The sequence below is a fragment of the Ovis aries genome, chromosome 7, assembly GCF_016772045.2.
Source record: "Ovis aries strain OAR_USU_Benz2616 breed Rambouillet chromosome 7, ARS-UI_Ramb_v3.0, whole genome shotgun sequence".
Taxonomy (NCBI): Eukaryota; Metazoa; Chordata; class Mammalia; order Artiodactyla; family Bovidae; genus Ovis; species Ovis aries.
The window spans coordinates 30,617,977-30,645,478 of NC_056060.1; the positions used below are offsets into that span (position 1 = coordinate 30,617,977).

Below are 27,502 nucleotides of genomic sequence, written 5' to 3' on the forward strand. Positions count from 1 at the left end.
TCTCTCCCAGCATCAGAGGCTTTTCCAGTGAGTCGGCCCTTGCCATCAGGTGGCCAGAGTATTGGAGTATCAGCTTCAGCATCAGTCCTTCCAAAGAATGTTCAGGATTCATTTCCTTTAGGATTGACTGTGATTTGATCTCCTTGCAGACCAAGGGACTCTCAAGAGCCTTCTCCCGCCCCACAGTTTGAAAGCATCAATATGTCTCAATAAACGCTTGAATTGAATTAGATCCCTCTGAGTCTGAGTCCTTCACACTCGAGACTGTAGCTTTGAGATTGGCCCTCAAGTGTACTGCCATTTTCTGTATAACTCTGTTTAGCCTATGTGAGATCAGAAGCATTGAATGTTTTGGCTGTAGTGTGACGTTTTTATGGTATCTGGCTATTGATATGAATGCTACAGTATCTAGCTTCCTACTTCCTTCCTCAAAACAGCTGAGCACCTATAATATCATTTCCCGCTGCTTTTGTACAACATCAGTAAGCCAGTAAGGGTGGATAAGCAGAAATGGTGGATAAGTGGTTATGTTCTTGTTGTCTGTGTACTTCAGAATATATATATGACCAGGCTATGATAGATGGGCCTTAGTGACAACCCAGTCAGCACATACATGCAATTTAAGCATCAAAGAGTTCTTATGCATTCTAATAAAACTAAATGGAAAAAAATTTGCAGTTTTCCCAGTATTTGTATAATATAAGCAGTGATTCACTTTCATCACCAAAATATTTACATTAAGTTATTTATTCATTACCAGATCAGGGGTAGAGCCCTATAGAAGATGGGTCAGTTTGTCATTGTTTTCCATTATATACCCATTCTGTGATATGGTATTCACAAACTAAAAATGTGCTTAAAGATTAAGATCTTGTAAATATTCGGAAATTAAAATGAGAGGCATGAGATTTGCCTGTCACATAATTTCCTACTAGACATATCTTTAAAGTAGAGCTTTAGCCTTTCATTCTATCGCTCAGATAATTATTGATCAGAATCTGCTAAGGGCCAGCCATAAACCAAGCACTCTCCTAGGCCTCTGAATACAGAGATTCCCCCAAAATACAATTCCTGCTCTCAATGAGCTGATTTTAGTGGGGGATGCAGACCAGTAAACAGCAATTGTTGCAAGCAAACCAGCAATTACAGCATGAAAGGACTAAGATTGAGATGTGCCTGGAGTATATGATGAAAATACAGAAGGCTAATTCCTGCACACCCTAGCTTAGATTAGAGGGGAAGATGAATGGGGAACAGTGTTTTGAACAGAAGGGACAGCATGTGCAGAGGTTTGGAAGAACTGAAGCTACCAACAGCTTTTAGTATGATTAGAGCACAGCAATCAGGAACCAGATTAAAACCTTGTATGATGCCATAGACTTCAAACATTGTCTCTGGGGCAGTACAGATAGGTTTTTTATAGCAAGTTGCTGACACAATTAGATCTGTTATTTAGAAATATTGTTAAGCCCCAGTGTGGAAGACCAATTAGAGGTGTTTGGTTTGTGGGAGATTTTGTTTGTTTGTTTCGACTGTGGAAATATAAGAAAGACTGGGGAAGGGAGACCAAATGGGAGGTTCTTGCTGAAGTTCAAAAGTGTGAAATGGAAAAGAAGTGTGAAGATGGAAAAGAATAAAGGCAGTTCAGTCGAGATGGGAAAAACAAAACAGATTTGGATATTAGGGACTTGTGTTGTCCTGTCTTTCACTGTGAAATTTGAGTTGGAAAGTAGGGTGTTCATAACAGAAGCAGGTAAACTCAAGAGTATTGAGTAGCATTTAAACCATTTGCCCTTTCAAGTGTCCAGTTTATTTCCACTGAGGCTTGAACCGAGGGCTTCCGAGTTCTGCTGTCCTGTGTTCTTTCCCTTAACACTTTATCTATGTTAAATGGAAGCAAACAAATAAAAACAAGCAAAAGGATCTGTTATCTATATGATATGTATGTACACACTTAGACACTGTGAGTAAAGGAAACCAAGTTACTGTGAAAACTGGAACATCTTTTATCAAATATCTTTATGGAATGTACTTTTAAATAACAAAAGCATTTTCAGGTTGGCAATTTCTCAGTCGTTAGTGCATTTAAAAAAAAAAAGTTTCAAACAGCATGTGTTTCCTCACCTTCAAACAGTGAGTGGCAATGTTTGGAAAACATTTGTTAAACTCTCTAAATACAAGTTGATGCTTCCCATAACACTTGTGACATACCCTTCTACATGAGAAAATGGTTTGCCTTTCGGGTCATTCCTAAATCAATTTATTTTTAAAGCATTTATGTGCCATTACAAGGATTCACAAAAAAAAAGAGGCAGCACTGCATGACTTTCAGTTGGTCCAGGATTTTCATTCACTCCTGTTCCTTTTTTAAAAGTAAACCTTTCTTAAAGTTGTGTTTTTCCTCTTCGTTTCATTCATAAGTGTAGGTGTCTCTTATTTCTTTGAGAAACTTTGAGCTCAATCACTAGAATTAAGCAGGGGGATTAAAAAAAGAAAAAATTCACACTTAAACTTCTTATAGCTAGCCAACACTTCCTGTGGATAAACATCACATTTTACAAATGAAGAAACTGAGGTCCAATGAGGTGGTCACCCAGCATCAAATTCTATAATCTATGAGTTGGGCAAATTTTTTTAAAAAGGCATGGGATTTATGTAGGGATTGTTTTAATGTCACAAGTGTTTAGTAATTATATAACTGTTATCAATCACCTTGACATAGAGAACTCTTGAAGTCCTAAAACATTTTTCTTAACAATTAGTAGCCAGTAATATTACTAGACCTCCAACTCTAGCCACATGCTGACCCAGGACCTGAGGTTGTTTCATGCTTTCTTGTCCTCTTGCATGCTGCATAGTACTCACTGTGCATTAAAATCAACGCACAGTGATGATTAAAAATTTTAAATACAAAGGGGGACAGTCTAGAAATTATTTACATCATCGGTTACAACCTAAGAACCAATATGTTGTTGTTCAGTCGCTAAGTTGTATCCAACTCTTTTGTGATCCTGTGGACTGTAACCCTCCAGGCTCCTCTGTAGCCCCCCAGACTCTTCTCTCCATGGGATTTCCCAGGCAAGAATACTGGGGTGGGTTGTCATTTCCTCCTCAGGGGATCTTCCCGCCCCAGGACTCACATTGGAAGCAGACTCTTTACCGCTGAGCCACCTGGGAAGCCCTGTAAAGAAAGAAGCAATACAGATGAGTAGAAAGAGTTCAGGTACGAGAGAAGGACGAGGAGAGTTTAATTCTCAGCTGGCTGCTTGCTGTCAGTGTGGCCTGGGGCAGATTGTTTCTCTCCTCTTTGTTTGCACATCTGTAAAATGAGCCCAGTTTGATTCTTATGAGAATTTAGTGAGCGCACATGTATATAGTGACTGGCACAAAAGTCACATTTAGTTAAAGGTAACTAGCAGTACTGAATCCTGGGTCTACCTTTAAGGGAACCAGTGTATGCCAAGTCAAGGAGAGTAGGTGCTGCAAGGATATGTTTTTGCTTGGGTCTTGGTTTGTGATGCCAGCACTGTAGTTAAGATATCCCCCTCCGTTCAGCGTGACGCTATGGAGAATCTAAACACTTCTTGGAGGACAGCACCAGTGCACTCATGAAACATCTCCTTGCCCAAGAGCCCAAACAAAGTTTGTCTCCCGCAGGGGGACTTTATTCTTCTTTTTTCTGTTTTCTTCTTTCTTGTATTTATTTATTTATTTATTCTTCCAACAGATGCTTCCTTGCTTTTGGAGCCATATCATGCACTGGGGGTTAGTAATTTCACTTTTCCAAGATCTCAGATACTTGAAAAATAAAGAGTAGGGGGTTGTGTGTGTGTGTGTGTGTGTGTGTGTGTGTTTACTACAGGCACGGGGGGAAAAAATCCAAGAGCTATAAACTGGGGAGTACATTAACCACTTGGGATTGTTTCAAAGTGAAAGGACATTTACTAGGTTCATCTGACCTCTGATTTGAGGATCAGTTTTTGAAAAACACCACCAATCACAGACTTGTAAAGTTTGCAGAAACTGCCGACAGACCCAAATATGTTAAAGGTTGTAATCTCCTGAAAGGAGTTGGTTGATTTTCCTGTTGCCCCTCCTATCAACTTTAACCTCCAACCTTCTCCGGCATGTATCACTACAAATAAAACTGCTGAGGTTTGACAAGAGGATATAAAGTCATTAGGCCGTTGCACAGGGATGGCCACGTGATTTTCTTCAACCTGGAATGAGTGCTTTGTAATTTGGGCTTTTCAATAGGAAGTCATAAACACTCACTCATATCGCTTTAGTTTTAATAATTACTCTTAAAAAAAAAAAAAACAGAAACATACATATTCAATGATGTTTGACAACTGGAATTTAGTGGTTTTGTTATTGGTTGTCTTTGACCATTAAGGTGGATTTCTGTTCTTAATTTTAATGTATCGATTTCAAGCAAGCAGCGTACGATCCTGCTGTAAACAGGGCATTTGTATACAGCACTGTAAATGAATTTTTAGTTCATGATTAAGACAAACCAGATGACATAAAGCAAACAATGTGTTTGTGTTGCTCTACTGACTTAAAAAATAATTCCCGGCCCTGGATTCACCTGCAGTGCCTTTCTTCTTCGAGTGCATGGGGGGAGTGTGAGGCACTTAAGTGCGCCAGGGTTTCTGAAGTTCCAGTTACTTGTGTAGATTCTCAAGTAATTCAGCTGTCTATGGAAATTATTCATTCTATACTAGATAAATGCTCTCTTATGAAGTCTGGCACCGTTCAGTCTGAAATCAGGTAATTCTCTGTTACTAGTGTTTGAACATAAGGAATGGAGGAACAATAACATCAGTACTTGAATGGTGGTTCTTGGTATGTTTTAGTGTGTTTGCTTTTTTAAAGGTAGGTCAGTGTATTTTGTTAGATACAGCTTAGTGGCTCTCAGCCAACCCTGGAAAGGTGGTATGTGTATGTGTATTTATCTATTTATATGTATATATATCCAATATATATGTATATATCCAATATATAGGGCTTCCCCCGTGGCTCAGTGGTAAAGAATTTGCCTGCCAATGCAGGAGATGCAGATTCAATCCCTGGGTCAGGAAGATACCCTGAAGGAGGAAATTGCAACCCGCTCCAGTATTCTTACCAGAAAAATCTCACGGAGAGAGGAGCCTGGCACGCTACAGTCCGTAGGGTCACAGAAAGCTGGACATGACCGAGCACACGTGCATCCTATATATATATATATGCAAGTATTCTTTCTTCATGCTCATTTTCCTCTATTCCTGTTCCTTTCACTGGGCAGCTGAGCAGAGGACATGTGATATGAAAGACTGGGGGTTTGGTAAATAAGGAGCCTTGGTGTGAGAGAGAGGGGGACGTGGTACTGATTAGGTCCCACTTGCCTTTTTGGTCACCTCAGCAAAATCCAGACTTTCAGCAGAGCCAGGGTGCATTCTGCAGAAGCATTGTGTTATCGTAAGGAAAGTGCGTGCATGTAAAAACTCCCAAACAGTCATCTAAGCAATGTCGCTTCTTTCCGAGCAGGATCCAAAACCTAGAAGAGATCTGTGAGTTGATTTGGAGCTGGGGTTGGGGTGAGGTGGAGTGAGGGAGCATGCAGGAGATGGGGACAGAAAACAAAACCAGAAAACTGGGTGGGTGTGGCCTCACATCTTACAATTCTGAGGAAACTAGAGCTTTATAAGCTCCTTATGGTAAAACTGTGGAGACCATAAGACTGGCTCTTGTTTCTCCCATTGAATGGTGTATAAATCCAAATGGTAATTATTAACAACAGCTGTAGGAATCTTGTACATTTATTCAGCATTTCCACATTCTTTTTTTTTTTTTTTTTTTTTTTAGCCTTTAGGAAACAAAAGCATTTTAACGGATAGGGAAGCAAAGCCTCAGAAAGATAAAATGACTTGTCTAAGACTAATTCATTAGTGTCAGAGCTAGGATTGCTTTGCTTATTGTTCAACATAACTGTTCTGTTGACCATGTACCAGGCATGTGCCAGGTACCAGGCATCCAAGGATGAATGAGGGACCTCCCCTCAAGGAGCTGCCAGTCTGTGCAGGGTTGAAGGGGCGTGGGGCGTGGGGGGTGGGAGGATATCAGGGGTACTGAGGCACTGACTGGGACTTAGAAAACGAGTCTGCAGGAAAAGGAGGCCGATTCTCACCAGCTGTCCTCATTCCAAGTAAGGACAGTTTTAAGAATGTTAGCTGTTTAGCCAATTCAAACACATCTTCCCATTTTAATTTCCTGAATTACCAGTTCCAAAACTTTTAAAAAACAAGCAGCTGTATTGTAGAAAAGGCCCAGCCTGATAACTCAGCTGGTGACAAGTGAGACAAGCACCTACTAGACTAATTAGGGAAAACTGTGGACACCAGGAGCTGGAGCTGTGGGGTGGTTGAGTGGACACCTCAGAGGTTAAAAATATATATCATAGATAGAACAAGAAAAAGCATTTGACTTTTTGCTAATATAAAAAGCCAAATCCCTCCATTTTTATGCTTTATGTATCTGTCCCATGACATTAAAATAAACAAACCTCTAAAACTCATGTAATGGTGCTAGATGAGGGAAACCCATTCTAACTGATTTACTTATTTTAAACCTTAAATCAATAGCCACAGAATGAATATTTTGACTATTTAACCAAGCTTTTTTTGTATTTGCTTTTACCAAGAACTTCATTCCTTCCATTTTTATTGATAAAAGCATATACATGGCATTAATAGATTTTAAATGGGCAGACATGGACTTGAGATGAGATTCAGTGCATCAAAACATCAAGAAATGCTTTGTATTCCTGAGAAAGATGCTATTTTACTAGTGCTTGGTGCCACCTAGATGAAGAGTTCTAAAGTTAGACTGCCCAGCCCTTTTTGTTCTAGTTGTGTGTCTGTAGTGGTTAGTGTCAGTAGACAATGAATGTATGTACAAACTTGTGAGTAAAAAGAATGGTTTCCCCTCACCGAGAGTTACAGTGAAATTTGACATCCTAAGATGAGGCCCAGGATAAGAAAGGAAGCATTCCTATTCCAGCTTGAGAGTACAGGAGAAACTCAGCCCTCTTATCTTGTATGACCTTTTAGGCATTGCTAAGAAAGCTGAGCACTGAAGAATTGATGCTTTTGAACTATGGTGTTGGAGAAGTCTCTTGAGAGTCCCTTGGACTGCAAGGAGATCCAACTAGTCAATCCTAAAGGAAATCAGTCCTGAATATTCATTGGAAGGACTGATGTTGAAGCTGAAATTCCAGTACTTTGGCCACCTGATGCAAAGAGCTGACTCATTTGAAAAGACCATGATGCTGGGAGAAGGGGATGACAGAGGATGAGATGGTTGGATGGCATCACTGACTCAATGGACATGAGTTTGAGTAAACTTCAGGAGTTAGTGATGAACAGGGAGGCCTGGCATGCTGCAGTCCATGGAGTCCCAAAGAGTCAGACACGACTGAGCGACTGAACTGAACTGAAGCAGGCAGTGAAATGAGTATTCCCCAGCTGGAAATAGAACAGAAACAGAATCAAGCAATAGAAAAAGTTGAGGCTCAGAGTTGGAAATCTTGAGGGAAAGTAAACTTAGAATTAGTTCCTGAAGCTCTGAATCTGAGTGTCCAATTGTAGTAGCGCCTTCAGAAAGAGAAGTGTGAGTATACTGGAAAGCACTGGTTCAGTGGCTTTTTGCCACCAAATTTTGGCTTAAATTGCAGTTGGAAGCTTATGCTCTGCAGTGAGTCACTCTTCCTTTCATCTGGGTTGGGTAAACTGGGTGATTCCCAGAACATTTCTGTTCTGGGGCCGTCTTCTCGTGCAGTGCTCGCTTTGGAAGTAGATTCCCCTGGTTTGCTCGAGATCTAGGTTCTGAAGTTGAGTGCAATTCTTAATGCCTCATCTCTTTGCTGACTCAGGGAACAAAGACTCCTTCAAGCCAAGCAGACCCTGATGAAGAAGCAGTGATCTGATGACATCTTCCTTTCCTCCCTGCTCTAACTTTCCCTGTCATGACAACCACTCCACCCACCCCCCTTGTCGTCCTCCCTGTCACTGGTGTACAGCTGCATAGACCTTCTTAGTCCCACTTCTCACTTCGAGCCTTTTTTCTCGGTCCCCTCATCCTCTTTACTCAAGATTTTTTTTCTCTCTTTTAGTCAGGGTTAATTGGTCTTGCCTTCCAGGAAAGCTCTCCATAACAGACTTCCTGCTCGAGTCAGCTTTTTCTAAAGTCTCATAAATTCCTGAGAAGACGAGCGAGGGGATGCCCCAGGAAACTCCTTCTGGAATTGCTAGATGGCAAAAAAGCCTGTACAGACCTCTCTTTAGTTACATAGCCCTTCCTTCCCCTTGCCCTCCAGAAGCCCAACTAAATGCCCTTTTTTCTTTCTTCCTCATCTTACTTAAGAGAAGGGGGAAGTTAATTAACAAAGGAATCAGAGACTTTTACTCTCCACAGTTAAGAGTTCCTCTCATTGAGCTGGCTTACATTCTATCACCCACATAAATAGGTCATTAAACTTTTATTTATGCAGCATAACTTCTGACTGCACTGAAGTCATATAAATGTAATTTATCTGATGACTCAGATGGTACCTCAAGTTGGTCATGCTAGAATTTTCCATATTGGAAGATAGAGTCCACGAGACTGCATCTCTGCACTGACCCGCAGGTGTTTAGCCTGCCGCTTTCTCCACTACAGACTAACCAACAAAGAACAGTACTTATGTCAAAATGATTTTTGATTCGTTGGATATTCATGGTGAATAGAAAATAAATTTAAATTAAATGTCATATAGTCAGAGCAGGTAGTAGGGGAGCGAATGAAAGCTTCGTCTTTTATGGGCTGCTGAGAGGTGATAGCTCTTAAAAAGCAGTCTGCTAACTGATCCCAAGCGAATGCAAATTAACAGTTGTTTTCTTTCAGAACTGTGTGACTGAATAAACATTTACCATTTGTTTCATTTCTACTCATCTCTTAAAACAGTTGCTACAGGTCTTAATAGTAAGACTCGAAACATATAATATATTAGCCTTGGCACATCAAAATATTGTTCATCTTCCAAACTTGAGATATTCCAGTTTGGCTTCTCACTGAGTTTATAATGTTCTTAGGGTATGTATCTAAAAATGCATCTTACTAATCTCCTGGAATTTATTTTTATTTTTTTAAAAAAGAGTCCCAGTAACTTGTCACTATTCCCAGCTTAAACATGATCTGTCAATTGTGAGATTGATGCCCATTGTGTTACGTTTCAGTCTTAGGAGGGGTCTTGAATAAGAAATTTAACCCACCAAATAGTAGTTTGGAAGAAAGACTTATGATACTGGTACAAAATAATAATGAGGTTAAAAATGAAATTTCAACCTCAGCGGAGAACAGTGATGCCTGCTTTTTCGTACAAGCCTTTCACATGGATTCAGTGTGATCACCTTTTCTCACAGCACCACCGAGGCCACTGTGAGGGGTAAAGAATTTCAGCAACTGAACAACAGTATCAAATAAACTCATTTTAGGAACTCTCCTTAGAGGTCTATTCCAATCGTTAACATTCCTGGTTAACACCAGCTCCACAACATTGGAGCTGGTGTGTCTGCCAAGTGCTCAGCACTGAGTTCTCATGCAGCAAATTTAGCATGACAAAGTTCCTCCTGGTTTTGTTTTTGGGTTTGTTTTTTTTTTTTTTTTTTTTTGCAAGTAGAAAACCTGCGGCCCCAAATGGAGCCTCATGCAGTCAACTGCAGAATGGAGATGAGATCCGAGGAGAGATACAGTATAAGGGATTATCTGGGATCATGTACATGGTTCGCAATTGCCTTTGTATGGCTCCTGGGTTAGATCATTCTTGGCAAGTTTGGTGAATTAGTATCCCATTCCTGAGTCCCGTTTCAATACCTAGTTTGGAACTCTTCCACTCCCTGAGAACTTCCATTGAAAGTTTTATCAATGGTATTTGCATAGACAAAATGGAATCAAACTATTGACATGTAGTTGTTTTTTAAAAAGCAAATTTATGTGAATGGTTTGTCAGTAGAGATAATTTAGCCAAAGGCACCTGTCTTCTCTAAGAACTCGGCCTGAAAAGACTTTTAGGGGGAGCCTGGTGAATTTTTTGTCCTTAAAATAAAGCTGTTTTTGAGGTAGGAGAGAAGCTTAGTTTTTGAAATGGCGCAATGAATAACAAAGGCCCCTTTTCACCCCCCAAAAAAGGACTAAAAAGGACATTTGTTCAACTCCTGAGGAAGAATTGTGCCGTTAACATAAAAGTCTAGATACAAGGGGGGGAAATTGGAGGAAGAGGAGGAGCAGGTAGAACTGGGAAAGGCAGGACCCGGGAAGCAACTTGTTTTACAAAGATGATTATGCTCAAGCTCAGATTGAGAACTCAAGAAAGAGCATTTTTAGTGAATGAAACAGCTGGAAGATTAAACTTAGAACATCCCTTCTTCGAGCACGTGGATATGCGTGTGTTTCTCTCCCCACTCCCCTCTCCTGTCCCCCAGTGGCCTTATAAGTATAGTCTGGCAGACAAGTGGCCAATAACCAGTCTTCATAATGGAGGTCAGGTGATTTGTATTTCTGGATTTTTAGAAGAGACAGGGTTTATCATTGATTTAAAGATGGAAAGTACACTATTTCACCTCCCCCTGTCATTTAGTGGATGTGGTTCTTGAGTGTGTTAATGTGTCTCGAGCCCTGACCTAAACTGTAGATGAGAAGAGTCTTTAAATATTAAAATGCAGAACAAACAGAATTGCTTATGCAGTAAGAAAGTGCACAGTATTCTAAAATCAAGCCTGATCTTTTTTATTGGGGCAGCAAATAACCACGTTTCTGGCCAAATATAACTGTTTTGAAAACTCCGTCTTTAACAAAATTAGCAAGTTGCTGTCCTTTCTTTTAAAAAAAAGAATTCAAGTTGCAGAGTATGTAACTCTGGAGTTATCAAATCTTTTTATCCCTCTTACATGTCAAAGTTTAAGTGCCGTGTTTTGTGTATACAGTCATCATGATATTTGAAAAGGCCATAAAGAAAAGCAATTATATAATTGTTTTCAAGAACCAAGAAGCAAGGATAAAGGTTTTAGAAACAAGAGAGAAGTATTAACAATTACAGCACCTGAAGTCAAGATGCAAAATTCTGTCCTAATTATTGGTGATGATTAATTAAGCATCAAGTTACAAGTTTTGAAAGAATTTCAGAATTATTTTTCTTTGATTTATCTACTGGAAAAAAAAAAAACCACCCCATCATTTTCTATTTTAGCAGTTTCCACAACTTAAACATTAAATTCTTATTGTTTGATTTCTGTTATATTAGTAGTGTGTGTTTTGCAATTCTAATCTTCACGTTTTTCTTTCTTTATCACTGATGTAGGCCTTTTGAAGCTGGGAAATTTTTCATAGCAATATTGACAGTGTTCACATTTGCATGATGACAGCCAAGGAATGGAGCAGTAATTTTTGAAATTGCAGAAGTATTTAGAACACTGATAAAAGCTGAAATATATTTTTGATGGATTGAAGTTAAGCATACATGATTTTTCCTGCTGTCAAAAGGCTCTGAATTTAGTGAATATTTGCCTGCTGTGAGAATGCAAGATTAACATCACAACCATCACCCGGGCACCCAAACCCTGCAATTTAATAGCTTTTTAGGTTCTTTCCTTTTTCTAAACAGCAATTAATCTCATTTTAGTACAATTTTCTCGTTTCTGAAGTCGCTCATTGAATCGCTGTTTTGTTCATATTTGGCTTCAGCTCCTCTGCATAGTCATTAAAGTCCCAATTAATGTCACCTTTAGCTGAAGAGTACTCATTTTTATTGAGAAAATGACAGTTGCTGCCATGAGTAGTGCAGTGTAATATACATTAATTGCCCTGTAACACTGGTAATTACGAGTTTTTCAAGCCTCTCAGTAAACTGTCATGCCTAGACAAGACTGTGCTAAAATAGATTACTCATTAGGGAGACCTGTCCTATTTTCTGGTGGGTTCTTAGTGTTGGTTTAAAAAAAAAAAAATCTTGAGCTTGAACAAATAGTTGCCAAGAGCAATTTCCTCCAACAATCTCCTTGTGTTGGGTTTTTCAGCCATCACTTAAGATTACGGTCAGCAAACAGGGCGCGGGGAACCCTACAGATCTTGGGTCTTGAGCACCTATTTCTGTGGACCACGAGCGTGAACATCATGGTGTTACACTTGAGACTGAGTACGGGGCCTGACTGGAGAGTCCTCCTAGAGGGTGTTGTGTTAAAACAGATTCGATCCCTGGTGTTTAGAGCGCCGTGAGTGAACAGTGTTCTACTCTCACTGAGTCTTAATCACCTCTATGCCTAGTCCAGCAAGGAATACTGTTGATACCTTCGTTAAGCAAGTCCATGCTGGAGCAGATGATAGCTTTGACAGTGAACATGGCAAGTTTTATATTTAAGGTGCAGCTTTAAAAAAAAAAATGGGAATCAGTAGTTGGAGAGAACTGAAATCATCTTATATATGAAACTGCCAGCCCACAGTCTTTTTTTTTTTTTTTTTTTGCTGAGTGGTACATTGGCACCAGGCTTTTATATATATTTTTTTTTCAAATCATGTTTCTGACTTCAGTATGGATATAATTTCTCTATTCCTATCATATTTCATATGTTGCACTTTTAACAAAGTAGTCAACTTTGAAGCCCATAGTTGCCCAGAACTGACAAAAAGAAAACCTTTGTTGTAGCCTTGCCTAAAGCAGGTGTTATAACAATCCGCTCTTTCCCTCTCTCTCTAAATGAATTTTGTCACAGCCTTTCAGATTTTCCTGTGGTGATGAGCTAATGAAAGTAGATGGTACAATTTGTGCTGACCAGGTAGCAAGCGCCAGCTTCACAGCTGAGGATAGTTTAAGAAATAAATAAATAAAATATAGCATCATATCACTGATTTACCCATTACACAGCATTAATAGTGAGAGACCTTGGTGTGTTTATCTGTTTGTATTGGTGTGCATTTATCGAATTGTTTATGACAAGACTAATTGGGGTAATTGTAGACACCGAAATTACCTGTCAGCTATATGTAACCACACTCCCTTTCTTTCTGACAAATGATGACAACTGAGGGACCCCGTAGCATTACTCATGATGGCTTTTCGAGTGGTAATAAGGACAATAGGGGCCCCGGCTAATTTGACATGGACAGCCTTCACAACAAGAAGCCAGCTAAATGACTTGTCAGGAGGGGAAAGAAGTCAGAAAAGTAATGGAGTCCCCCATGGCGCTGTGACAGGGAGATGAGGCAATTTCAACGGAAAGTGAAAAGGCTTCAGTTTGTCAAGTATTTAGAACAATCAGAGAACAGCTAGAGGCTGGAACCTGACAATAAATTTGTGAACCATGGTAGCAGTTGCCTGCAGGTCAGTTACTTCATAATGGCCACGCAGCTCTCAGAGGGTCAAGACTCCTCCCACACTTCACTGTCACCCACCAGAGCCGGGTCGCCTCACGCCTCTGCTCTGTCTTCCATGGAGGGGATAATGGTCAGGGTTATGGAGGCTCGGGAATGGAATGCTGGTGGGAGTTGTAGACGCTGGAATGTTGGAGAATAAACAAACAAAAATCTAGGCATACAGTATGATGGTGGAAGCCCTGACACCAGGATGCTGTTAAGTCTCCCAAGATGAGTGGTAGTCACTGGATGGAGCCCCTGCAGACTCCTTTCTTATTTGCTGCTGGTTGAATACAAAATATTCCTCTACCTTTTGCTCTTAGACATCAACAATTATTTGATACTTACTCACATTGGAGCGGGCAGTCTGCACTCCTGAGTCCATCAATTCAAATACAAATCCCATCTAGAAACACTCTTACAGACATCCAGAAATAATGTTTAATCTGGGCACCTCGTGATGAGTCAAGGCAACACATAAAATTAACCATCACACTCAGTATCGAAATAGTCCAAGCAATGCTGTCTGATAGAAATATATTGTGAGTCATGTATAATTATAGTAGTGTTAAAAAACAAAATTTAGTTGAGTTTAAAAAAAAATACTGAACTACTGCTAATGAGCTAAAAGATTTCTAGCAGCGCCTTTTCCTCTGATTTTATTAAGCAATGTAATGCTAAGCTCTTACCAAGCCAGCAAATTGATGCATGAGGATTAAAATTTTCCACTCTACCCCATACCTCCAAAGCTGGAAGTAGCTTCTGACCCTAAGATGTGTGAGCATACTCAGTCATATCCAACTCTTTGTGACCCATGGACTGTAGCCCACCAGACTCCTCTGTTTTCCGGGGAAGAATAAAGGAGTGGGTTGCCATTTCCTCCTCCAGGGGATCTTCCTGATGCAGGGATCCAACCCACATCTCCTGCATGGGCAGGCATATTCTTTACCACTGAACCACCTGGGAAGCCTGGACCCTTAAGATGTTCTAGGCAGCTGAAGTGTTAAACAGTGAACTGATAATCTTGGAAGTTAGGTTGTCTTGAATTTCTGGGTTTTGTTTTATTAGGAACAGTCTCTACATTGTAGAAAAGCAAGTTTCTGAACTGAGTGGGGCACTTTGCCTCTCTGTGCCTCAGTGTCATTTTTAATAACATAAGGAAAGGCATGATCAAATTATGTAAAAATTGATTGAATGGTGTGTATGCATGTGCAAGTTAGGCTGTTTTTGTACAATTTAATATATATTATGCATATGCAATACTTTTTCTTCCCCTTCAAATCCTCATAAAGGCAGCAGTACATTTCATCTAGGGAATAGATCAATCTTCCCAGTTGGCGCAATGGTAAAGAATCTACCTGCCCATGCAGGAGACCCAAGAGATATGGGTTCAATCCCTGAGTCGGGAAGATTCCCTGGAGTAGGAAATGGCAACCCATTCCAGTATTTTTACTGGGAAATCCCATGGACAGAGCCTGGCAGGATACAGTCAGTGGGGTCACCAAGAGTTGAACACAACTGAGCATGTATCCATGTACACAAAGAATAGATCACCTTTGTGTTGAATAGGGTTTTCCTTTGAAGAGTTCAAAGCATTTAAGCCATGGATCTGTCTTTTTTAAGTCATCCAAAGAAAGAGTACACTCTTTACATTCATTTGCACTGTATTAAGTTTTTACCTTCATGTGGTCTAAATGTGATACCGTATATCTTTTATCTGTTAAATTTCTTTGTATAACATAAAATACACAGTTTTCTGAATACTGTTAAACCTAACTGAATAGCTTGTCAAATGCCCTAACCATCAGTTCAGAAGGATTAGAAACTCACCAAGAGAAACTACCCATGAAAATGGTTTTTGTTTTTGCATATTTGGTGGGGGGGAGGTGAAAGGATATTCTCTTTACATGCTATAAAAGTGGCTGCCTGTACATGGACTTCATTCCAGGGGTATTCAAGTTATTTGAGGGTTTTCTGTGTTTGGCTGGGGCTCTCTGAGAGCAAAATGAGCATTCCACCATACCAAGACCCAGGCAAGAGTGTAGGGATCCCAGCAGTGAGCTTAGGGACATCAGGGTCAAAGAACGAGCTCCTATACAAGGGGCTGAGATGGAGGCAGAAAAGAGGTGCCCTTGACCCCTGGATCTGTGCTCACAAGTGCTCAGAGGTAGAATCTGGCTTCAAATGGCCAAGATTGTAGTCTACAGGTGTGTCCTTTTCGTAAGATGCTATCTGCTGATAGGAATTCTCCTTTTTGAATTTCAAGCCCGTATCTAGGTGAGTCTTTCTCAAATTAGCTCCTCTTTGGAGATATTCTTATGTTCCTCACAAATGTTTGCTAATATTTTCTTCCTTTTGTGGGAGAAAGTTTTCTTTTAACTTCTATAAACATACCCATCATTTGAAAAAATTATGCTTTTTTTCTGATAATAATAATTATGCTTTTTTTTAATTCTAAAAATAAATAAATTCCAACTAAGTAGAAAAGAACATAAAACATCATAATACCAATTTGTACACGTTATTACTGTTAACACTTTGACAAAATGGAATTATATTGTATATACTATTACATACTCATATGTTCTCTTCAGAGGCTATTGAGGTTGCTTTTCATGCGGGAGACCCCGGGTTCAATCCCTGGGTCGGGAAGATCCCCTGGAGAAGGAAATGGCAACCCACTCCAGTACTATTGCCTGGAAAATCCCATGGATGGAGGAGCCTGGTAGGCTACAGTCCATGGGGTCGCAGAGTCGGACACGACTGAGCGACTTCACTTTCTTTCTTTCCTTTCGTGTATAGTGTGTATAGTTCTACTTTACCCTTTGTAAATAGGTTCCTAGTGCTTATATAGAACTATTATGATGTCTTTAGCCTGTTGTCTGTGAAGTGAAGTGAAGTCGCTCAGTTGAGTCTGACTCTGCGACCCCATCGACTGTAGCCTACCAGGCTTCCCCATCCATGGGATTTTCCAGGCAAGAGTACCAGAGTGGGTTGCCATTTCCTTCTCCATAACTATTGTCTGTATGAATATTTAAGAAGTCATCATAAACAACACTGTGATGAACATCCTCATGATGAAATGAGTTAAGATATAAAAAACACAGTAGACTCAGTAATGTTTTTAATTTTCTTCTGTCGTGTGAGATCTGCTCTCTTATAAATGGATAAAGCTTTAGGGCATCTGTATTTTCTGCACCTTGATGTGATGTTTAGTGATTGTTTTGGTTGCTCTTTTTAATATGCAATTAAAAGAGTCATTTCCGGGATGCCAAATGACTCATCCAGCTGTCTGGTAACATATAAGCAAACATAAACAAAGGTACAAAGGTAACTTGTCCATATGCGTTTGTTTTCTGCCATGTGGTCTTCAGAGCTTTTGACTGATCTCTGAAGATATTGCACAGGCAAAAAAAGGTAGCATATTGCCTTGTAAAGATTCTGCATTTATCTACTACATAGAATCTCTAAGTGTTTATTCATTTCCCACCTCCATTCTTACTATGGACTTCATTGACCTCTAAAGCTTTTCCTTCTGTGAAGAGACTCACAAGCCCCAAATAAATGTGAGTTGTTATTATCATTACTATTAACTCTTCTTTAAATCACTTTTCACATTCATAATATTTAGGATATTATGCAAATAATAGAGCTCCCAACTCAGACCATGGAATCATAAAGGTGATACATAAAGATGATACGTATCTTAACCTGCCCATCACAGAAAGGGGGTAGCAATTTCTTCTCCTTCAAGTAGTGTAGGGGCATTGGCCTTTTCTCAACACCCTGGCCCTAGTCAGATATCATCACTTTTTACATAATTAGATAATTTTTATGCTCTTATGTTTTACCTTCCTTCCTCTTGTTTCTATTCAGTGAGCTTGTATTTCCCTTTGTGACTCCTTGCCGCCAGTCACTTTATAAGGTATGCCTTCACCGGAGCTAAAGCACTGATAATTAGAAAGTTGTGTGATACAGTACCTTCAGCCTCTGCTTATAATTCCAGATCATTCTGACCCTCAAGCTCTGGAATAGGTCATACTCTTCTCCTCTCAGGACACTAGATGTTTCAGATTATTCCAAGTGGGCCCCTGCCCTCTTCCTTGTGCCTTTGTTATAGCTGTCATTATAGATTGTTTCAGTCGCGCATATAATTGCTTCATTGCTAGTAACTGGCTTAATGTTGTCACAGACCTTGTTGGCTCTTCTTACCTTGGATTTACATATAGCATCCCAGGGCTTTCTTTGGGGCATTTATCATTTTTCCTCCAAATGATCTGGTGACAGTGTACAGCTATTCAAGTTTTCATCAGCCCGCAGATGATATGGTCTTTCTTCTTTGCTGCCACAAGCCAGAAAAGCAACGAATTCGAGGGAAATGCTTTCATTACTGCACTTCAAGGAGGCTCTGTCGGGGAGTCAGGGAGGGAAGTTACCCGAAGTTGCACCACACTGACATGGGAAGATGCTCTCGTGGGCAGCCCCATCCCTTCGTGATGCTGGAATGAAGGCACCTCATCATCATTCTCACAGTCCTGCTTTCATGCAGCCAGCTATACATCTTCTAAAGCCTGTTCCTTTCCCTGTTTGCGTCTTGCTGCGTAGAAAAAAAAGCATAGAGAATTTTACACGATATTAACTGCTACCGCTGTATATTGGATATGTAAGATTTTGTTATAGTTTCTTGAAGAAGCCCATATTCACATTGGGAAAGGAAAAACATAAAGTAGAGGTTGCCACCAATACCAAATGAGTGACTCTAAGGACTTCCCTGGTGGTTCAGTGGTAAAGAATCCACCTGCCAAGCAGGAGACTTGAGTTCAATCCCTGGAGAAGGAAGATCCCCTGGAGGAGGAAATGGCAACCCTCTCCAGTATTCCTGCCTGGGAAATCCCATGGACAGAGGAGCCTGGTGAACTGTAATCCATGGGGTTGCAGAAGAGTCGGACATGACTTAGCCACTAAACAACAACAATAAATCTTACGGATCATATAACAGTCGTGAATATGGAGTTTCTTACATATAGAAAAGGTTTTATGCATGGTCTTAGTTTCAGAGGCTGGTCCCAGAGTTTATCACAGCCATCAGGTGGCACATTTAGATTCTGTAGGTATTCTTGTCAGTAGGCCCAACCTGTGTTTCAGGTCTCTTATCTAGAGAGTAAATCAGAAATGGTCAGACTCCTTAAATGGAAGGATCTGAAAGTTTAGGGTCCACTGGACAAGCTACACCTGGCAGGAAGAATGTCCTTGTGGTTAAGCATCCCTGAATTGTTTATATCTTTTCATTGCTGCTTTCTTGCCTTCTGCTTTTAAATTCTCTTGTCCTTTAAACTTGCAACTTTTTTTCTTTTGTTTACAAGTAGGTACTTTCTTCCTGTGAGATACCTGAAAAAACCTTCTTGCAGCAGTGAGCCTCTCGGGTGCTAGCCACTTTCTAACAAGGTCTTCTTTGATCACCTGAGTGTCCTTTAAAGTTGTGAAGGCCTGTAAGATCTATTATTTATCCAGCAGTTTGGCTAAGTGATTTGTGGATGATAGTTGCTTATGCAGCCCTGCTCCATAAGTGCTGGCCACACTTGATAAAGAGTCAGGATGACTCATTTGGCTTTGTAAAAAGAGAGGGCTCCCTAGGACAGCTGTAATACTCTTCCTGCACCTGATGAAGTCTAGGGCCTCCCCTGACTGACCAGACAGCATAGGATCCAGCTTCTCTGGGGATCCTAAAGGCATCACCCTGCCGCCCCACTTCTCTGCCATCAGCTGCACTATATCCTCCATGTGGTGGTGAGAAACCACACCAACTACCCCCTTTGGTCAGGGAGCTTCCTTTCTTTCCCCATTGAGCTCGGGGAGCTTGGAGGTGACATCAAGGCTTGCTGGAGTCCTCTCCCTGTATGTGTTCTCTGTGTAAAGAGCAGCTCAACTTTGGGCAAAGAATAAGCTTCTGGCTCCACCGAAATTCAGGTTGTCTCTTAATTAGCTACTCCTTACAGCAGTTGTTAGTATACCAACAGTATACAGCAGCTGTTAGTATAATGACAAGGACTTAGTAAGCCCTTGTTAGTTTAGTGGTGAGTATCCCCGCCTGTCATGCGGGAGACTGGGGTTTGATTCCCCGACTGAGAGGAAATGCCAAACCTTTGTGCTTCCCTAGTGGCTCAGATGATAAAGAATCTGCCTGCAATGAAGGAGACCCAAGTTTGATCCCTGGGTTGGGAAGATCACCTGGAGAAGGGAATGGCAGCCCAGTGTAAAGGTGTCTTTTGGTGCTTCCCTGGCTCAGATGGTAAAGAATTGCCCTGCAATGTAGGAGACCCGGGTTCAATCCCTGGGTCAGGAAGATTCCCTGGAAAAGGTCATGGCAACCCACTCCAGTATTCTTGCCTGGAGAATCCCATGGACAGAGGAGCCTGGCGGGCTGCCATCATAGGGTCACAGTCGGGCATAACTGAGCAACCACTTTTTCTTTCCACAGCAGTGGTGACTGCTCAGTGGTAACAGTACCAGAGGGAGGTGGCAGCAAAAGCCCTCCAAACGTATAGAATGTTCTGGGGCATCCCGTACAGGTCTGGTGACTCTCAGTGTCCATTCTCTATATGTGCACCAAAACAGCCCCCCAGTTCAAGAAATCGCAACAATAACTCAACCTCTTCACTCAGACTTCCAAAAAACAAAGAACATTGGGGTTGGAGGAGGGAATCAGCTTGACTGAATGCACACAGTGGAGTGTCCATTCTGTAAGTTGGTTTCGCTGATGTGATCAGTTAGCAAAGCCAACAAGCCAATTCGGGAGTCCATTGTGGACTAAGCCCCAAACAGCATTTTTACTTTTCTTTCTCTCATGATGTGTCACTGTGAAATCTGTTCTGTATAAATGCATAAAGCTGAAGCACCTGTATTTTCTGCAACATGATGTGACTTTCAGTGATGTTCTTGGTTTTTTTTTCCCTTTTAATATTCAGTTAAAGGAACTGTTTTCATGGTTCCAAATGACTCATTTATCCAGTTGTCTAATAACATATAAACACACATAAACAAAGGTAGCTTGTACATATGCATTTGTTTTCTACCATCTAGTTCTCAGAGCTTTGGATTCAGCTCTTAAAGGTATTTAACTGGCAAGAAAAGGCAATGTGTTGTACTATAAAAATTACATATTTTTTCTGTTTCATAAAATCTTTGTGTTTACTCATTCCCTATGCATATTGTCACCCCAAGCTTCCACTGACATCCAGAACAAGCTTTCCCTTCTATAAAATGTTCATCCTCCGTAAATCTAGCCCTGCTTAGACAGAAACTGCTAATTCTCCCCTGGTAACTGTTTTTCTCTTTCTATTTTAATAAAGAAATCCCTGGTTTGGGCTGGATGTATCATCACCCAAAATAAAAACTGGCTCCCCTTGCAGCAATATGTACCCATATGGTTAATTTCTGGCAGTGAAATATAAGTAGAAGTGTCCTGTGCACCCTTGAAGAATAAGGGGGGCCCTGCTTTGCCACTTGTTTGTTTCTGCTGACAAGAATGTAGACATGATGGTTGGCGCTTGGTAGCCTTCTTGGGCTTTTGGGCCCTGAGTGAAAATGATATGCTGAAAAGAGTAATAATGTAGTGGGAGTCAAGGTCCCTGCTGGTTGTGCAGTCACCTTGCCAGCCTAGGACTGCCTCCCTTTGAGCTTGATTTACATAAGTGGTAAATGCACTTCTGTCTTGTTTAAGCTACCGATATTACAATTTTTCTTTAATCTGCAGCAGAACTTAATTCTAACCAATATGTTAGGTGAGGTGTGGGAAAAGAATTAGATCCTTCACAAGGGAGTTTATATTGAAAATTTTCAGAGCCAAAGCTTTAATCAGGACTTATAACTCTGCTGACAGTGTTCATGCATCTTCAGAGGCCATATAAGAGTAAATGGATTATGATTGAATTCATCTAATATTGATTATTATAAGGAGTTTTAAATTCTACATTTTTTCCCAAATTATGATATTTGAAAATGAATATTTTTAACAGCCTTATTGAGGTATAATTGATATACCCAGAATGCACATATGCATTTGTATATACAAATTTATCATTTTGGACATGAGTAAGTCCCCTTGAAATCATCACTATATATCCATCACTTCCTAAAGTCTGCCTGTGTCCTGCAGCTTTTCTTGTTTGTTTGTTTTCTAGTGAGAACACTTAGCCTGAGATCTACCCTCTTAACACATTTTTCAGTGCACAATACAATGTTGTTGACTATAGGCACAGTATTGTACAGCAGCTTTCTGGAACTTACCTTGCATTATGAAGCTTTATGCCCATTGAACAGCAACTCCCCGTTTCTCCCTGCCTCCAGCCCCTGACACCCACCATTATTCTCTCTACTTCTCTGATTTTACTGTTTAGAAACCTCACATAAGAGGAATCAAGGAGTATATGTCCTTGTGTGTGCTCAGTCGCTCATGTCCGACTCCTTGTGACCCCCTGGATGATAGCCTGCTATAGCCAGCCAGGTTCCTCTGTCCACGGAATTTTCCAGGCAGGGATACTGGCTTGGGTTGCCATTTTCTCCTCCAGAAGATCTTCCCGACCCAGGGATTGAACCCACATCTCTGGCGTCTCCTTCTTTGGCAGGCAGTTTACTACTGAGCCATCTGAGAAGCCCATTTGTCCTTCTGGCACTGCCTTATTTCGCTTAGCATAATGTCCTGAGGGTTCATCCATGTTGTAGCCTCTGATAGGATTTCCTTCTTTTTTCGGGCAGAATGATATTCATTCCTTTGTTACATATACAACATTTTCTTTACTCATTCATCCATAGTGGACAGTTAGGTTATTTCCATATCATTGCTATTATGAACAGTGCTGCAGTGAACACGGGAGTGTGAATTTCTTTTTCAGATCTTGATTTGAATTCTTTTGGATATATACCCAGAAGTAGGATTGCTAGATCATATGGTAGCTTTATTTTTAATTTTTTGAGGAACCTCCGTACTGTTTTACATAGCAGCTGCACCATTTTCCATTTCCACCAAAAATGTACAAGGGTTCCAATTTCTCCACATCCTTGCCAACACTTTTTTTTCCCATACTAGTCATCCTAACAGGTGTGAAGTGATATCTCATTGTGGTTTTGCTTTGCATTTCCCTGATGATTATTGATGTTGAGCACCTTTTCATGTACCGGTTAGCTGTTTATATGTCTTCTTTAGAGAAATATCTGTTCGAGTTCTTTGCCCATTTTTAAGTTGAGTTATTTGTCTGTTTGCTACTGAGTTGTAAGGGTTCCTTACATATTTTGACTATTAACTGCTTATCTGATATATGGTTTGCAAATACTTTCTCCCATTCTATAGCTTGCCTTTTCATTCTGGTGATTGTTTCCTTTACTTGGCAGAAGTTTTTTAGTTTACTATATAGTTCCCCTTGTCTGTTCTTACTTTTGTCGCCTGTGGTTTTGGTTATAGATTCAAGAAACTTTTCCCTGTGTTTTCTTCTACGAGTTTTACAGTGTCATGTCTAATGTTTAAAATCCATTTTGAGTTGATTTTTGTTGTATATGGTCTAAGATAAATGTCTCATATCATTCTTTTGCATGTGGATATCCAGCTTCTCCAACACCCAGAATATGAATCTATATTTTTAATTCTCAGAACTCACTCTGAGTCTTGAAAAAGCTTCCCTGCAAATGTGTTACAACTCAGCAGTTTGTTTGGAATAAAATTGTCATAGTCTGCTCTGTGTTCCCTGTGAAATGTAGATGTAGTATTGGGTTTTGTGAGTCAGACCCGAGCATGACGAGGATCAGCCATTCTGACCTGTTGGGAGGGATTGGGTTCCACCACCACCAGAATTTGCAGCCCATCCCCTTTTATGGAAGTGGCCTTACAGAGTCACCCAGTAATTTCAAATCTGTTGAATTCTAGTTGTGAAAGAGCTATTTTAAGAGCGTTGCCACAGTTAAATGTTTATTAAGTGTTTATACACATATTAGTCACTGTGCAAACAGAGAAGCAGGTGGTCTCCCTGCTCCCACCTGTTCAGGTCACTGAAGCAGAGCCACCTGGAAAGCTTCACACAGTAATTGGACCTTCACCCTTCAGAACTCCACTTTCATTAAATTCAGCAATGAGGACTTTGACATCTCCTGAAATATCGTCTCCACATGCCCTTTGTTATTAGGTATTAGCCTTTTGTGAGCCATGTAGCACAAACCTCAGATTCAAGTGTATTGCTGCAGAGGTAATACAGACAGCAAGGGAAGCCCTGTGGGGGACTTGAAAGAAGAGGCTGGTGAAGTAGGTGCTTCTAACTTGCTTTGCACTGAGGAGCAAAGCTGCCTATAGGCCAGGGTTGGGGACTGGAAGCAAAAAGGAGAAGAAAAGGAATAGAGGTATCTGTGGCAGCCTGGGAGAAAGCACCCAGAGTCTGGAATGAAGCAGTTTCCAGAACCCAGCTGTGTGCCTCTGATGCCCAGATTGTTGTTTCAACTCTGATTTTGTTCTTGTTGTTCAGTCACTAAATCGTGTCTGGCTCTGAAACACCATAGACCGCAGCACACCAGGCTTCCCTGTCCTGCATCATCTCCCAGAGTATGCTCGAATTCATGTCTGTTGAGTCGGTGATTATGCTCTGGGTCTGTGTTAAAGCGAATTAGAGAGAGGTGGCCTGACATCTATTATGATAAAATTTACAAAAGATAGAAGAGAGAGAAATTATATCCAAAAAGTACAGAGTTGGGGATCAACCCCGAGCCTTCTGGTCATGGCCATAACAAGCCCCACACTACCCTAAAAATTGTAGCTAATGTTATTATGCATTTCATTAGCACGTTGCATTTCTTACGTCATGAGGTAGGGTTCTCCAGAGAAACAAAGCTAATAGAATATGCATGTGCATAAGTAAGAGATTTATTTTGAGCAACTGACTCAGGCAGTTGTGGGGACTGGCAACTCTGTGACTCACTGGGCAGGACAGCAGGCTGGAAACTCAGGCAAGAGTCAAGATTGCAGTCTTGCATCTGAATCTTTAGAGCAGGCCAGATGCCTGGAAACCCAGATGGGATTTCTATGTGGTAGCCCTGAGGCAGAACTCCTTCCTTACTGGCAAACCTCAGTTTTTGCCCTCAAAGCTTTCATCTGATTGGGTGAGGCTCACCCACATTATAGAGGGTAATCTGTTCCACTTTAAGTCAACTGACTGTAGATGTAATCACATCTACAAAGCACCTTCACAGCAACACCTGGATTTGCGGTCAATAAAAGAACTGGGCATCATAGCCTAGCCAGGTTGGCATATAACATTTCACCAGCACAGGTATAGGCTATTGTCTACGTTTTACGTTTTACATGATGAAACATGACGGTTAACTTAGTATCTTTCTCAAGGTTATTGCTCAAAGAGCTCAGCTGTCTGACTTTGGAACCCAACTCTCACCCAGATTGCTGTGCTGCCTCCCCAAGAACAGAGTCCTGGGAGTAGGAGACTGGTGAGGGTGGGGCGATGTCATTTGCTATGAGGGCTGAGAAACTATGGGGTAAATCATGTTGCAGTCGGGGTTTCCCTGGTGGCTCAGTGGTGAAGAATCCACCTGCCAGTATAGGAGATGCAGGTTCAATCCCTGGGTCAGGAAGATCCCTGGAGAAAGAAATGGCAACCCACTCCAGTATTCTTACCTGGGAAATTCCATGGACAGAGAGGAGCCTGGTAGACTACAGTCCAGGGGGTCTCAAAGAATTGGACATGACTTACAACTAAACAACAACAACGTTAGAGTCAGCTGATGTATCAGGATACCACCAGCAATTTTCAAAAGCTCTTTTGACCTATTGGGTCCTCATTAGGTAAACGTATAGGGTGAAATAAACTGTGTCAGGAGAGAGCCTATTTCCTTTCATCTCCCCACTTCTTCTCCGTTGTTTTCTCCCTTCAAGTCTTTCATCTCTTCCCCAGTTAGTTTGCTTTATTTTCTGTTTTTCTCACCTTTTCCTCTTTATATCCTTTTTAAAAATTACTTAATCCTGAAAATTTTTTTAAAAAGGGGGGAAAAGGGATTTATTTGATGTAATTTAAGCTGCTTCTGATATCTGTTGTGCAATTGTGGCTTGACTGGGGGGGAAAGGAAGGAGGAAGGAAGGAAGGGAAGAAAAACTGAAAAAAAAGAGAATGAGAAGGAAGGAGAGGGAAGAATAAGGAAATTCAGCCTTAACTCCCTGCAAAAGGCAACGTCTTTCTGATTACTTTTGACGGTCTTGTATTTAAGAATTTGGCACATTAGAATCACCTGAGACCTAAAACGTGCTGTGCCCAGACTATGTAAGTCAGCATTTATGCATTGGAACCAGTGCTGGTTAAAACTCTCTACATGATGCCAATGAGCAGCCCAGTTTGAGAACCAGTATTACAAAATATTACCCCTGAGACTACTCCCTGGTGATTGGGAGTCACAGTAGCAATTGCCTCTGGGAAGGACATGGAGTTGATGAAGACTAAGAAAGAAACCTGGAGTGTTCTATATCTTATTCTGGGTGGTGCTTAGTTGATATTTTTGCATTTTGTATTCCTTATTGTATTTATTGGACTTCCCTCATAGCTCAGTCAGTAAAGAATTCACTTGCAGTGCAGGAGGCTGCCTGCGATACAGTGGACTGGGGTTCAATCCCTGGATCAGGAAGATCCTGGGGAGAAGGAAATGGCAACCCACTCCAGTATTCCTGCCTGGGAAATCTCATGGGCAGAAGAGCCTGGCAGGCTGTGTTGCACATGTGTCAGGGCCTCACTGTGCCAGGCTCAGGGCACAGGCACACAGTGGTGGTGGTTGGTTCCTGCTGAGATAAATGTCATCACCTGTCAGGGTTGCTCAAACCAAGAGATTGGCCGGAAAATGGGCTGTCTCTGTGGCTAGGCTGTGTTGAAGGAATAGCAGACTCTACTATGCGTTGGCTTCTCAACTTCACTCTCGGAGGATGGCTTTTCCAGTCTTCTCCCTCAATCCTGGGAGCACCATGTTCTGATGACATCTGTCATACCTCCAATTCCAAAAGTGATTTGGTTCCAAGAGGAGGTCAGTTATTTGAAGATATTGTTTTAAAGAGTGAATTGATTCCTAAAGTAGGAAAGATTCGTCTTATATAACTCAGAGTGCATTATAGTATTGGGTTGGCAAAAAAGTTCATTCAGGTTTTTCCATAAGATGGTACAGAAAAACCCAAACGAATTTTTTTGCCAACCCTGTATGACTACAAACTGGCTAGTGTATCAGCATCACAGTGATAATGTGAGTGGTTCTCTCCTGCCCTCCCTGTTTGGTCATTACATGTGTATTTCATCTGCTAGTCTTCAGGGAGACTTGGAATCAAGAAGCTCCTTACTCTTCATGCTGTTTTCAGAATTTAGACCTCCCAAAAAATTCCAAATGTGCTTTCAACTTCTCTGACTTCGATAGCCACAGGGATCTAATGAGTTGGGCTCAGGTAAAGAATGAACCGTGAACTTCCTGACGTTCAAGCTGGTTTTAAAAAAGGCAGAGGAACCAGAGATCAAATTGCCAACATCTGCTGGATCATCGAAAAAGCAAGAGAGTTCCAGAAAAACATCTGTTTCTGCTTTATTGACTATGCCAAAGCCTTTGACTGAGTGGATCACAAGAAACTGTGGAAAATTCTGAGAGAGATGGGAATACCGGACCACCTGACCTGCCTCTTGAGAAATCTGTATGCAGGTCAGGAAGCAACAGTTAGAACTGGACATGAACAACAGACTGGTTCCAAATAGGAAAAGGAGTACATCCAGGCTGTATATTGTCACCCTGCTTATTTAACTTCTATGCAGAGTACATCATGAGAAATGCTGGACTGGAAGAAACACAAGCTGGAGTCAAGATTGCTGGGAGAAATATCAAGAACCTCAGATATGCAGATGATACCACCCTTATGGCAGAAAGTGAAGAGGAACTAAAAGCCTCTTGATGAAAGTGAAAGAGGAGAGTGAAAAAGTTGGCTTAAAGCTCAAAATTCAGAAAATGAAGATCATGGCATCCAGTCCCATCACTTCATGGGAAATAGATGGGGAAACAGTGTCAGACTTTATTT

The 27,502-nt window shown here is 40.9% G+C and overlaps 1 protein-coding gene across 9 annotated transcripts in view; it reads left to right on the forward strand.

Moving 5' to 3' along the window:
• CDIN1 (CDAN1 interacting nuclease 1) overlaps positions 1-27,502 on the forward strand; it is a 234,008-nt gene that overhangs the window by 168,347 nt on the left and 38,159 nt on the right. Inside the window, exon 12 of one of the 9 annotated variants that reach the window (XM_012181162.5) lies at positions 1-27,502. This exon is cut by the window's right edge and continues 2,135 nt beyond it. The exons of the other annotated variants lie outside the window; for them this stretch is intronic. The gene's annotated coding sequence lies outside the window, so the exon portion shown is untranslated. 9 annotated transcript variants of the gene reach the window in all.